At 44.7% G+C, this 9,583-nt stretch overlaps 1 protein-coding gene across 1 annotated transcript in view; it reads left to right on the top strand.

Annotated features, from left to right (window-relative positions):
- NEURL1B (neuralized E3 ubiquitin protein ligase 1B) overlaps positions 1–9,583 on the top strand; it is a 215,293-nt gene that overhangs the window by 147,528 nt on the left and 58,182 nt on the right. The window lies entirely within an intron of this gene.

Here is a 9,583-nt window from a genome sequence, read left to right as displayed (position 1 = left end):
CGTCATCCCTTGGGGCGCTCTGGTGAACAGACGTTCCCCCAGATCCTGGTGGTCACCCCTGATAAACTTATAGGTGGCCATCAGATCACCCCTGAGCCTACACTTTCCCAGGCTAAAGAGTCCCATGGCTCTCAGCCTGTCATCATAAGATCTGTTTTCCTTGTGTCCCACTGGTCTACCCATCCTTAGGCTACTGATGTCCTCTGACTTCCTCCCTTTGGAAAGACCACTGCAAATCAGCTATTAGAGCCCAATGCAGTCTCCAATGTGGCACTGAAATGTAACATGGGCCCTAGATACTAGGCCCCAGCTCCCAGAGGACCCTCTTCAGGGAACAAGGAAGGCTTTTGAGAAAAATACCTGAATGCTACCTCTTTCTTCATAGGAAGAATAGATACCTATGTGGAGGGGCATGTCTGCATGGATCATAAGGGCCCAGTGTTTTTGGGGTGTCCTATCACTTTGGTTACTTTCAAATCAGTCTCATGCTTGGAACCCACATATACCCTTGGACCAATTTTGATTCTTTTCCAAATCATTGTTGGTTGTTCTGAGCATGTGAAGCAAACATCACGATTACTCCATTCTCTGCTGGCGGGTCATGGTAAAGTAGAGACACAAACCTTGAGATCTGAGCTTCTCACAGCTCCTTTCCACCACAGTTGCGTAGAGGGAAAGAGGGGGCGAATGCTACAAAGGTACAATATAAAGTGGTACATGTCTGAAGCAGTGTGTGATATCACAGTAACCACGAGAACTGCAGTCAAGTGGGTCGAGATGCGTATCTGGAGCCTTTGAGTTATGTATTGAAGCTTTGAGTCATCACTCTCCAAGTCTGTATCTGAGGCACTGAATGGAACAAACAAGATTTTAAGATCATAGAATTTGGATTTTAAGTTAGGTTTGTATATTAGCTCTGTGTGTCCCTACCTTCAGTTCTTCACCATGTGCTTACAAAAAGTTTGTGTCCATGGATTGTCAGCCCTTCCTGGAGCTCTAGAATAGCAGGTACCACTGGTCAGTGATGACCAGCTGTCCTGGTCCTACACCAAGTCCCTAACCTAGACAGGCCATGTCTACAAACTGCCTTGGAGCTCACCTATACCAGGGGTTTCTGCTCAGACTGACTACAGGATAATTAGTACCAATCAAGATGTGGATACTGGTCCATTTGGAACTGAGCTCATTGCACATAAATTGCCGAAGTATTGGAGAGTAACTGCCTTTGGCCACGGTTGATGTTAGATGGATTTGTATGGGTGGTTCAGAGGTAAATTTCTCTTTCCCCTTTCCATTTGTCTTGTCTCATCCTCTCTTGTTTTTCCATGTGTTTTCTTTTTATTATCTATTGGAATGGACCTACAGGGACATTATTTCTGATGTGACTTCCTTATGCTTAAACAAGGACTGCAGAATTTGGTCCTATGTTTAGAAGCCTGTGGGGCAGGGGGCAATGCTTTTCTGCATTATAGAAAGTACTCTATCATCCCTAGAGATGTGGAATAATATTTATTTTATTGAATCTTTGCCCTGTTTTTGGAAATACACAGGTAAGAGAACTCAAATTGGCATGTGTCACTATTTAGCTGGTCGTCTTTTTGCTGAAGGGCATACATACAGACAATACTCACTGCTGACAGCCTGCTCATAACCTGTATCATATATGAATGACCTGTCATTGGTGGTAGCTGGGAAAAGGCTTGTCCTTAGACAATCCCAGGGATGATCAGTTATCCATCCCAGATGTGTTCCAGTTCCAGCAGTTTTATCTTGACAGGCAATTGCTGCCTTTGAAAAGGATGAGAAGAAACCTTTTTGCAAGCAAGCATAGATTGTGTTTTTAATTTCCACTCTTCTTGAGGGGGAATCTCTGGGGGATAATTTATGCTACCAAACTTCTACACCTGGAGCTTGCTTCTTTTGAACCCATCTTCCTTGTCCATACAAAATTTGCCATATTCTAGTGTCTGCACATTGTTTGCTATTAGAGAGACAAGCAGAGCCAAGCTTTATGGATTCAGTGAGAATGCAGCTCACTGAAGGGCGTGTGGTAATTACTGACATGTGCATTAGGTCTTCTCACTGGCTAAGGGTCTGCTTAGTTAACAAAAACACAGGGAGTGGATGTCCTGGGGGACTGGTAATAGCATTTACAGATGTTCAACTTTGTGCTACTGCTTCTAATCCACCCAAAACAACTGAGATAAAAAATAATTCCACTTTAAAAGCTGCTCTGTTGTCCTATAAAAATTGAGTCCGGTCCTTTTAGCCCAGTTCTGAGCAGACAAGTAACTATATCTCCCACGAACCCCCATCTTTTAGTTGTTCTCCTTGCTCTTGGTCTCACTGGAGCCAGAGACCAACGGAACCGTGAACACTGATATACCATTCTTCCCCCAGAAGGACTTGAGATACAAAGCCAGAAGCCTATTGGATTGCCACTAACTATGTTGCACCTATTCCAAAGACAGTGAGAAGGCTGAAATTCCTCATGCCGTCGACCCCAACACCTTTTCCCAGGGCTACACTCTCATCATATCTATAATGCATATGTATTGCAAATACTCTCCTTTACCTCAGCATTAGTCAGGAATTAACAGACTTTCCAAAGGCTTGTGCTCTGAAGCTTTTCTGACCCCCACTTCTGCTGCCTCCGCCTCCCAATATTTCTTACCATTGTCCATCATTTTAAAGTAGTCTTGGTCTGAAATGTAACTCGAACAGGTTCTTAGGGATATTTTCTAGACCTCTTCTGTGTCAGCCAACTGTTTGTTAGATGACTAATAAATGAAATTACTTCTGCTTTTCTTTCACATTAAAATAATAATTTGCTCTTATGTAACATTCTCCATTCAAAGATTTCAAGCTCCCTTACAACCATTAACCAAAGATGCCTTGTGATCTTTCTGTGAGAGATAGGTGTGTATCATCATCTTTTTTTGCAAATTTGGTGACTCAACAAGGTCACATAGCTGGTCGAGAGTAGAGCCAGCAATAGCACACAGATGACCTGGCCTTGAGCGCCCTGCTCCAGTGCTAAAGGTTTGACTTTTCAAAATATCACTCCTTATCCATACATACATGCCAAGAATACTCCAAATCCTATTAGGTCATCACATAAAATGATGACTCATTTGATAACACAGCCCACAACCAGTTTAATTTTGTGTTAAAATTACACGGGCAAGTTTGATTTCAGAAGAAAAGAAGAAATATGTTATCTAGTGGATGCTGAACCACAGATGCTGTCTTTGACAAAAACAAAATTGTGGCTGATGTTAGAAAGCATTTGCAGGCAAGTTCCTTTGATAGTTGTGCTAAGGGGCAATAGATGTCATGTTCCACTTGCAACAATGGGTACTGTATGTGTGTTTCCAAAATGAAAATGCCTTCCTCCCTCAGGGGAAGGGTATTCATCTGTAATGCACAAATAAAAAGCTTAGGATGTACCAGCCAGTCAACTTTGGTGGCATGGATTCATACTCTGTATTGGGTCATTCCTGTGAGCATCTCTTTTGTGTCTAAAATCCCTGGTTTAAAGCCAGACAGTATTGCTGGGTTGATGCATTTCCAGTCAGGTGTTGCAAAGGTGTCCAAATTTCTTTAAAGAGCAAGCTTGAAATCAAATTCAGCCTTGCCACACCCATACTGTGTTTTCCCATCTTTTTTTTTCCCCCTGTCATATGAAGGCCTGAATCCATCAGACAGAGGAATTTATTACACAGAGTCTTCTGTGTGGGTGGGGAGGTAGGGGAAGGAGAGGGTGAGGAGCTAGCAGCTTGCTGGGAGTTCAGCTTGCCAGAGTATAGCAGCACCCAATTGTTCAGCTCTGTGGGCCTGATGAGCAGCATGGGGTCAGTCCATAGGTTGGATCCCGTTCAGGGTTGGCAAGTAAGATCAGTTCATGAATGCAGTCTTATGTGCCTGGATGCAGGCACATGCTGGACCGACCTATGCACCTGGATCCAGTTACGTGCTGGCCAGATCCCACATGCCTCAACTTGGCTACTGGCCCTCTGGATTCCCCATGGGAGCCTGAAATTTGGTAGCAGGGAGTGACAATTGCCAAGTAGTGCTGCCACTGCTCCCCTGCCACCAAATTTCTGAACCTGTGGGGAGCCCCATGGGCTCCACAGCCTGGATCTGGCCTGTGGGCTGGGAGTTGAGCACTCCTGTTGTATAAAAAATGAGGCAGGTTGCAGCTCTGTACATCTGTAACATAGCAGTGTGACCTGTGCAAATGTGCATTGTTCCTTGTCAATCCAAGGAGAGCCATTCAGATCAAACGAATGCACTGCAGCCACTTGTTCTCTCTGTGGGTCACATTCCCACATGAACACATGGCTATGGCACATGTGCCAGAGCCTTGTAGGCCATCTTCAGACACTCCTGCATCATGCCCCTGGCCTCTCCGATGATAAGGTTTACTCTCAGCTGTGCTAGAAAAATAAACAAGCCCCACAATGACCAGCACTCCTGGAGACCATTGGGACTGCAAGCAGGAAACAGCTTCAATTGCTCAGCAGTCAAGGCCAGTTCAAGAAGCTCTTCGGAAGGTGCAGTTTTTCCTTCTGTTGCATTGGAAGCTCCTGCTTCCCTTTATTTTTTTTTTCAATAATTTCTTTGCATGACCTGTTGAGACCTCAAGCGTCCTGTGCTCGCTCTACAAGCAGGGGGAGGAAAATAATTGCTTTCAGCAGTTGGAACGTGTGGGTGGCAGGATAGTTCTGCACAGTGACTGAGGACACAATGTACATGAATCTCTCCTAAACAAATACCTCTTAAATGTGTGTTATGGAGATGGAAGGAGCAGTTTTAACAATTTGCTCTGCTGTGAGCTGAAGTGATTATTATTACGCACTCACCCTATAGGACTGAGCCAGTGAGATTAGCATGTTATGAGATGAGTGAAGAGATCATCTCTTTCTTGGTAACATTTGCTTTTATCTTTTCCTGACAGTTAATTCAAATGATCAAGTCTTGTCTCAAATGACCTCCTCCTTCCAGGCAGTCAGTTTACCCAGTGAAGAGAGAAGAAAGCACCAGGTGTCAGTAAGAGCAGAATTTCTATATGGGAACACATGTATTGCCAACCAAAGTCACAGTAGCTGAGAGCTTTTTACTGTATATGTGTTTCAGCATAAAAGGCTTGGTTTCTATTATGTTGTAGGCTGCATTATCACGAGTAGATATTTATATCCAGAGATAAAATATGCCCCACTGATACACATCTCAGAGACCATTATTTGGACATTTATTTGCCTTTTCAGGTAGTAAGGCACCTAAGGTAGCGTGCTGAATGCCTGTTAGAGCTTCAAAAAAGCACAGTAAGACTGTTTTATTTTTACAGGGTGTCTTTCATCCACAGCAACTAATAGTGATTCTCAGGCAAACGCTCCTAAACTGGGAGAAGAAGAGAAAAGTGTCAAGGTGAGATTTAAGAAAAGGGAAGTGGCTTAGAGAGTCACAGCTCTAGACAGTGGAGGCTGCATGAGAGAGAAAGAGTGACATCTTCCCCTGCAAGCCAAATGCAGAGTTATAGGAATAGGGTTGGGAGGAGGTGGATGAGAGACTAGATAACAGGGTCATTTGAAATATTTCATGGAGCACTCTGAAAGGCAAGAGTAGAATTGGATTTCAGGATGGTTCAGGAGCTGTAGGAGCTGGGATTGATGCAGCCCCAGATTGTAGAGCGAGGGAAATATCTGGTGGCAGCAATCTGGACTCCCGAGAATTTTGAATGCAAGTTGTTAAGAAAGGCCTAAAAGGCAGAATAGCAAGAGGGTGTGGCAAACTGGAGAAGAGGATTTCAGCAGAGGCAGGCTCAGAGTGTGCAGGAATTGATTTTTGGCCAGTTGGACAGTAGAATAAAGCTGAAGCTTCTCCAAAAGCAGCCAGGCAGCAGGAGACACCCCTGCAGCACTGATCTATTGTGCTATGTATGGGAAAGGGAAGCTTCATCAGATCCAGGGTGTAAAACAATTCTTCTCAGGCACTGCAGGTTTCACTCCCTTAAAGGGTAAAAGGCCTACAAACTGTCATCACTTCATCTTGCTATTGATGAAAAGGATAAGCCTGTAATTATTTACTGCCACCTGTTAGAAATGTAAGAGTGCCAAACTGAAAACGATAACCCCATGATGTTTCCTCGTGTCTCTCCTCCCAAAGAACCGCAGCCTGCAGGGGATTTACAGACAGCACAAGTCAGCTGCTTCGGTTTAGAGACAGATGATGGTGATGTAGCTGTTCTTTTATAAAATATTCCCCTTTCCTGAGAGACTGCTTTTCTGTGGCAGTTGCCCTATGGTGTGGCAGCCAAATACAGCCCTTGTATCTGCCAGTGGGCCTGGTGTAAAGGTACAGTCACATTAGGAAGGTTTCTGAATTGTGTCGCTGTCTGCACTGAATGGGCCAGCGGTTTCTTTGTAGTGCAGACCTGCTTTCTGTTCTCTTATGTCCAGGAGTGGCTTTAATGACCATTTCTTATGCTTGATGGCTAAAAATTTGACTTTTCACTGCTTGATTTTACTGTGCCGCAGCTCCCTTTGAGTAATTTTATGATAGCTGAGACACATCTGCTAAGTACTGTGTTTACCTTGGGTGATACTCATTCTGTTTTGTTGCCAGCAAGAATACGTTCATCCACCAGTTAAAGGAAGCATGAGAAACAAAGCTGCTTTCTTTTGTTCCAGGGATTTGAGGCTTTGTTTTCACCCTAGTATATTATAGGATTGAGAGGGGCTTTAAAACATCCTAGGTAAATGGGCATCTTGCATCCATTTGATTTCTTCTACAGGGCACACCACTGAATCTATATGCAGTGTATCTGAGCACCTCCCAAATTCTGCTTTGTCTTGCAGTGTTTTTATACTAGTCTAACTTCATCCCACGTGATAATTCTTGAATTATCTTGAATATGTTGTTTTCTCCAGATCTGTGTATTTCATATGCTATTAGGAGAAAGGCGCATTTATTTTACAATACTAAGCAAAGCACGCACACGTTCACACATGTATGTGTGTGTGATGTGCTACACCTGTCCTATGTCTCTGAAGAATTAAGTTGTAAACTCAGAAGATTGGAGTTCTGGAAAAGGGGGTATGTGAGGTGTTGTGGAGACTAAAGTATGGATAGTATGAACCAGTTGATGGTAACTGGTTCAAGAAAGCCAATTTCTGTTATGGGTTAACAGACATCCTGTGCCTGGAAAATGTACCAGAGAAGGAAGAAATTATGCTGCAGCTCAGGTATGCTGAGGGAGACTGGTTCGGGACCTAACACTAGAGCCTGATGAATGCCCATCAGAGCAGGCTCCATTCAGGTTCTCTTTCTGGTGCTGCTGGTTTGCTGAGACCCCTCTTGGGCTAGTCACTTCACTGCTGTACCTTGGTTTCTTCACCTGTAAAATGGGGCTAATGGCACCTTTGTGAAGGGCTTTGAGAACTGGTGGTGAAAGGTGTGATATTAGAGCTGGGGGCTGCTGTTACTTTTTTACATCAGTGTAAACAAGAGAAGACTAAAATAGCAGCAGGGTACAATCACTCCTGTTTCTTTTCTTTCTCCATAGGATGTGTGTGTGAAAGGAAGGCTAGGGAGGAGTTCTTTGTGCAGATAACTGGGTTAACATTGGTGCTTCTCAATAGTGTGTTTCTTTAGTACCTCTAGTTGCTGGAGCTGAAAGACCAGTAGACTTCTAATCAACCTTTACTAGTCTTTTGGGGCCCATACAGCTGGGCTCCTTTTTGCATTTGTCCAGACTTGGATAATGAAACAAACCCTTCCCCAACTGCCCAGTTCTGCTTCCTGTGTCCAGTTTCTGTTGTTTTCTGGTTCTCTTTGTAGTTGCATGTGGGTTCCCCCAAGGAAAGAAAAAAAATCACATGTGCGGACTGTTTCTCATGCTTGTTGTATCATGTTGTGTGAAGCTGTTACTTGAACACAACGTACATTTTTTGCAATGCCAAAATGTAGGAAGCTTGATTACATCCCCTGAGGCTGTCTTGGTGTCATAGGATATACATTTCCATTTTACTCTCTTCTGTTTTTAGCTCTCTTTGTGTGTTTTTGAACATCCCATGGGAAAAGCGTGACTGTCCCTGTACGGGTGCTTAAGGAGCAGGGAAGGAGGGCTCCTCCCTCTGCTTTCTACCACAGCGAACAATACAAAGTTTTTGTGTTGAAAGGATCAGTGAGCTGCCACGACCACCTGCATGCAGTGGGCGAAACTCATTTAACAAAACAGCCCCTCTGCTGCTCCTGGATGTTAAGGGCCAATGATACCTTAAAATGATAGCCATCACTCACCCTGGAGCAAGACTAGTCTGAATTACCTGAAGCCTTTCCTTCATTGCTCACTAGTGATATGAGGACTTTTCCATCTCTCTGCAAGAAGTAGGACTTCACTTTTCTCCTCCTTCCCTCTGGAGGGGAACACTTGCTGCAGTGAACCCACTTATGCCTTTTGACAACTTTGCATATGTCTTGTGGCTCAGGGCATCAAAGCTAGTGTACAACATATGCTAACCTAAGAAGACAGCAGATGGGTGCAAGCTCTTTTAAGAACAGCTGCTCATGTCTCATTTAATTAGGTCTTTTTTAACAAATATGCACAATGGTGTACTATTGGAAGCTAGGTTTTTCTGTCCACCCTTCCCCCCTGAGCCTTGCTTCACCAAGTTCAGTGTAGTCCAGAGTTTCAACATTTGCTTTTAGCTTCTACAGAGTGGCCCAGACTGATCTGCTGATCTGGACCAGTGTACATGCAGTGATTCCTTTGACTTCAGGGCAGTTGCTATAGACTTTTATCTGTCTGTGTGAGATCAGAATCTGACCTATGTTTATCCTGCTCATTTCCTAGGAAGTCTGGCAGGGAGGTGAGGGGAGGGAGAGGTATTTTTCCAAATTCTGCCCACAACTAAGTTCTTTGTGAGTCACCCAAATTAGAAACCACTCACTGCAGCTGTTGCAGATGTTCAAGCCGGGGTCACTCGGGGCTGCTCTCTAAGTTCCCCTGGGCTCCTTGAGCTTTGCTTCTGTTTGGTGGGACCAGTGTATCCAGGAGCTTATCGGGCATAGGTCCTTTGTTGGAGGTGGGGAATAAATGGCACTGCAGCTTCAGATGAAACGCCACACAGTAAATTAGGAAGCTCTGTGACCTTTTCCTACAGCTAGCCGGGAGGGGACGGGTCACGTTAGAGGAAGAATCTGAGAGACGGGGGGTGTGTGAAGTGGTAGCTGTTTGCTACAGATGGAGAGTACTGGGCTACAGGGGCTGCGGTCTGGACCTGTGTGGCAATTTTTATGTGCATCATAAGAAGCAGTGTTGGCAGCTGGGATCACCGGGCATCTCGCTGGGCTGAAGGGACGGTGGATCCTGTCGGTCATCCTAGGCTTTCTGTGGATTTTGGCATCACTGATCCACGCTGGAGATTTGTCTTGACAATCACAGCTAGAGCCTGACTTCGTTCTTTTAAAAGGAAAGCTGAGCTCAAGGCGGGCCGCTGCGGCGAGGTGGAAGGAGGCTGCTGCACGCTTCCCTTTCCTTTGCACCTCAGCCTCTCCCCTCGCACCTCCCCGCTCCGTC

Source organism: Crocodylus porosus, unplaced genomic scaffold, assembly GCF_001723895.1.
Source record: "Crocodylus porosus isolate Cpor-Errol unplaced genomic scaffold, CroPor_comp1, whole genome shotgun sequence".
In the NCBI taxonomy this organism is placed as follows: Eukaryota; Metazoa; Chordata; order Crocodylia; family Crocodylidae; genus Crocodylus; species Crocodylus porosus.
This window is presented reverse-complemented; position numbering and strand designations above follow the sequence as displayed.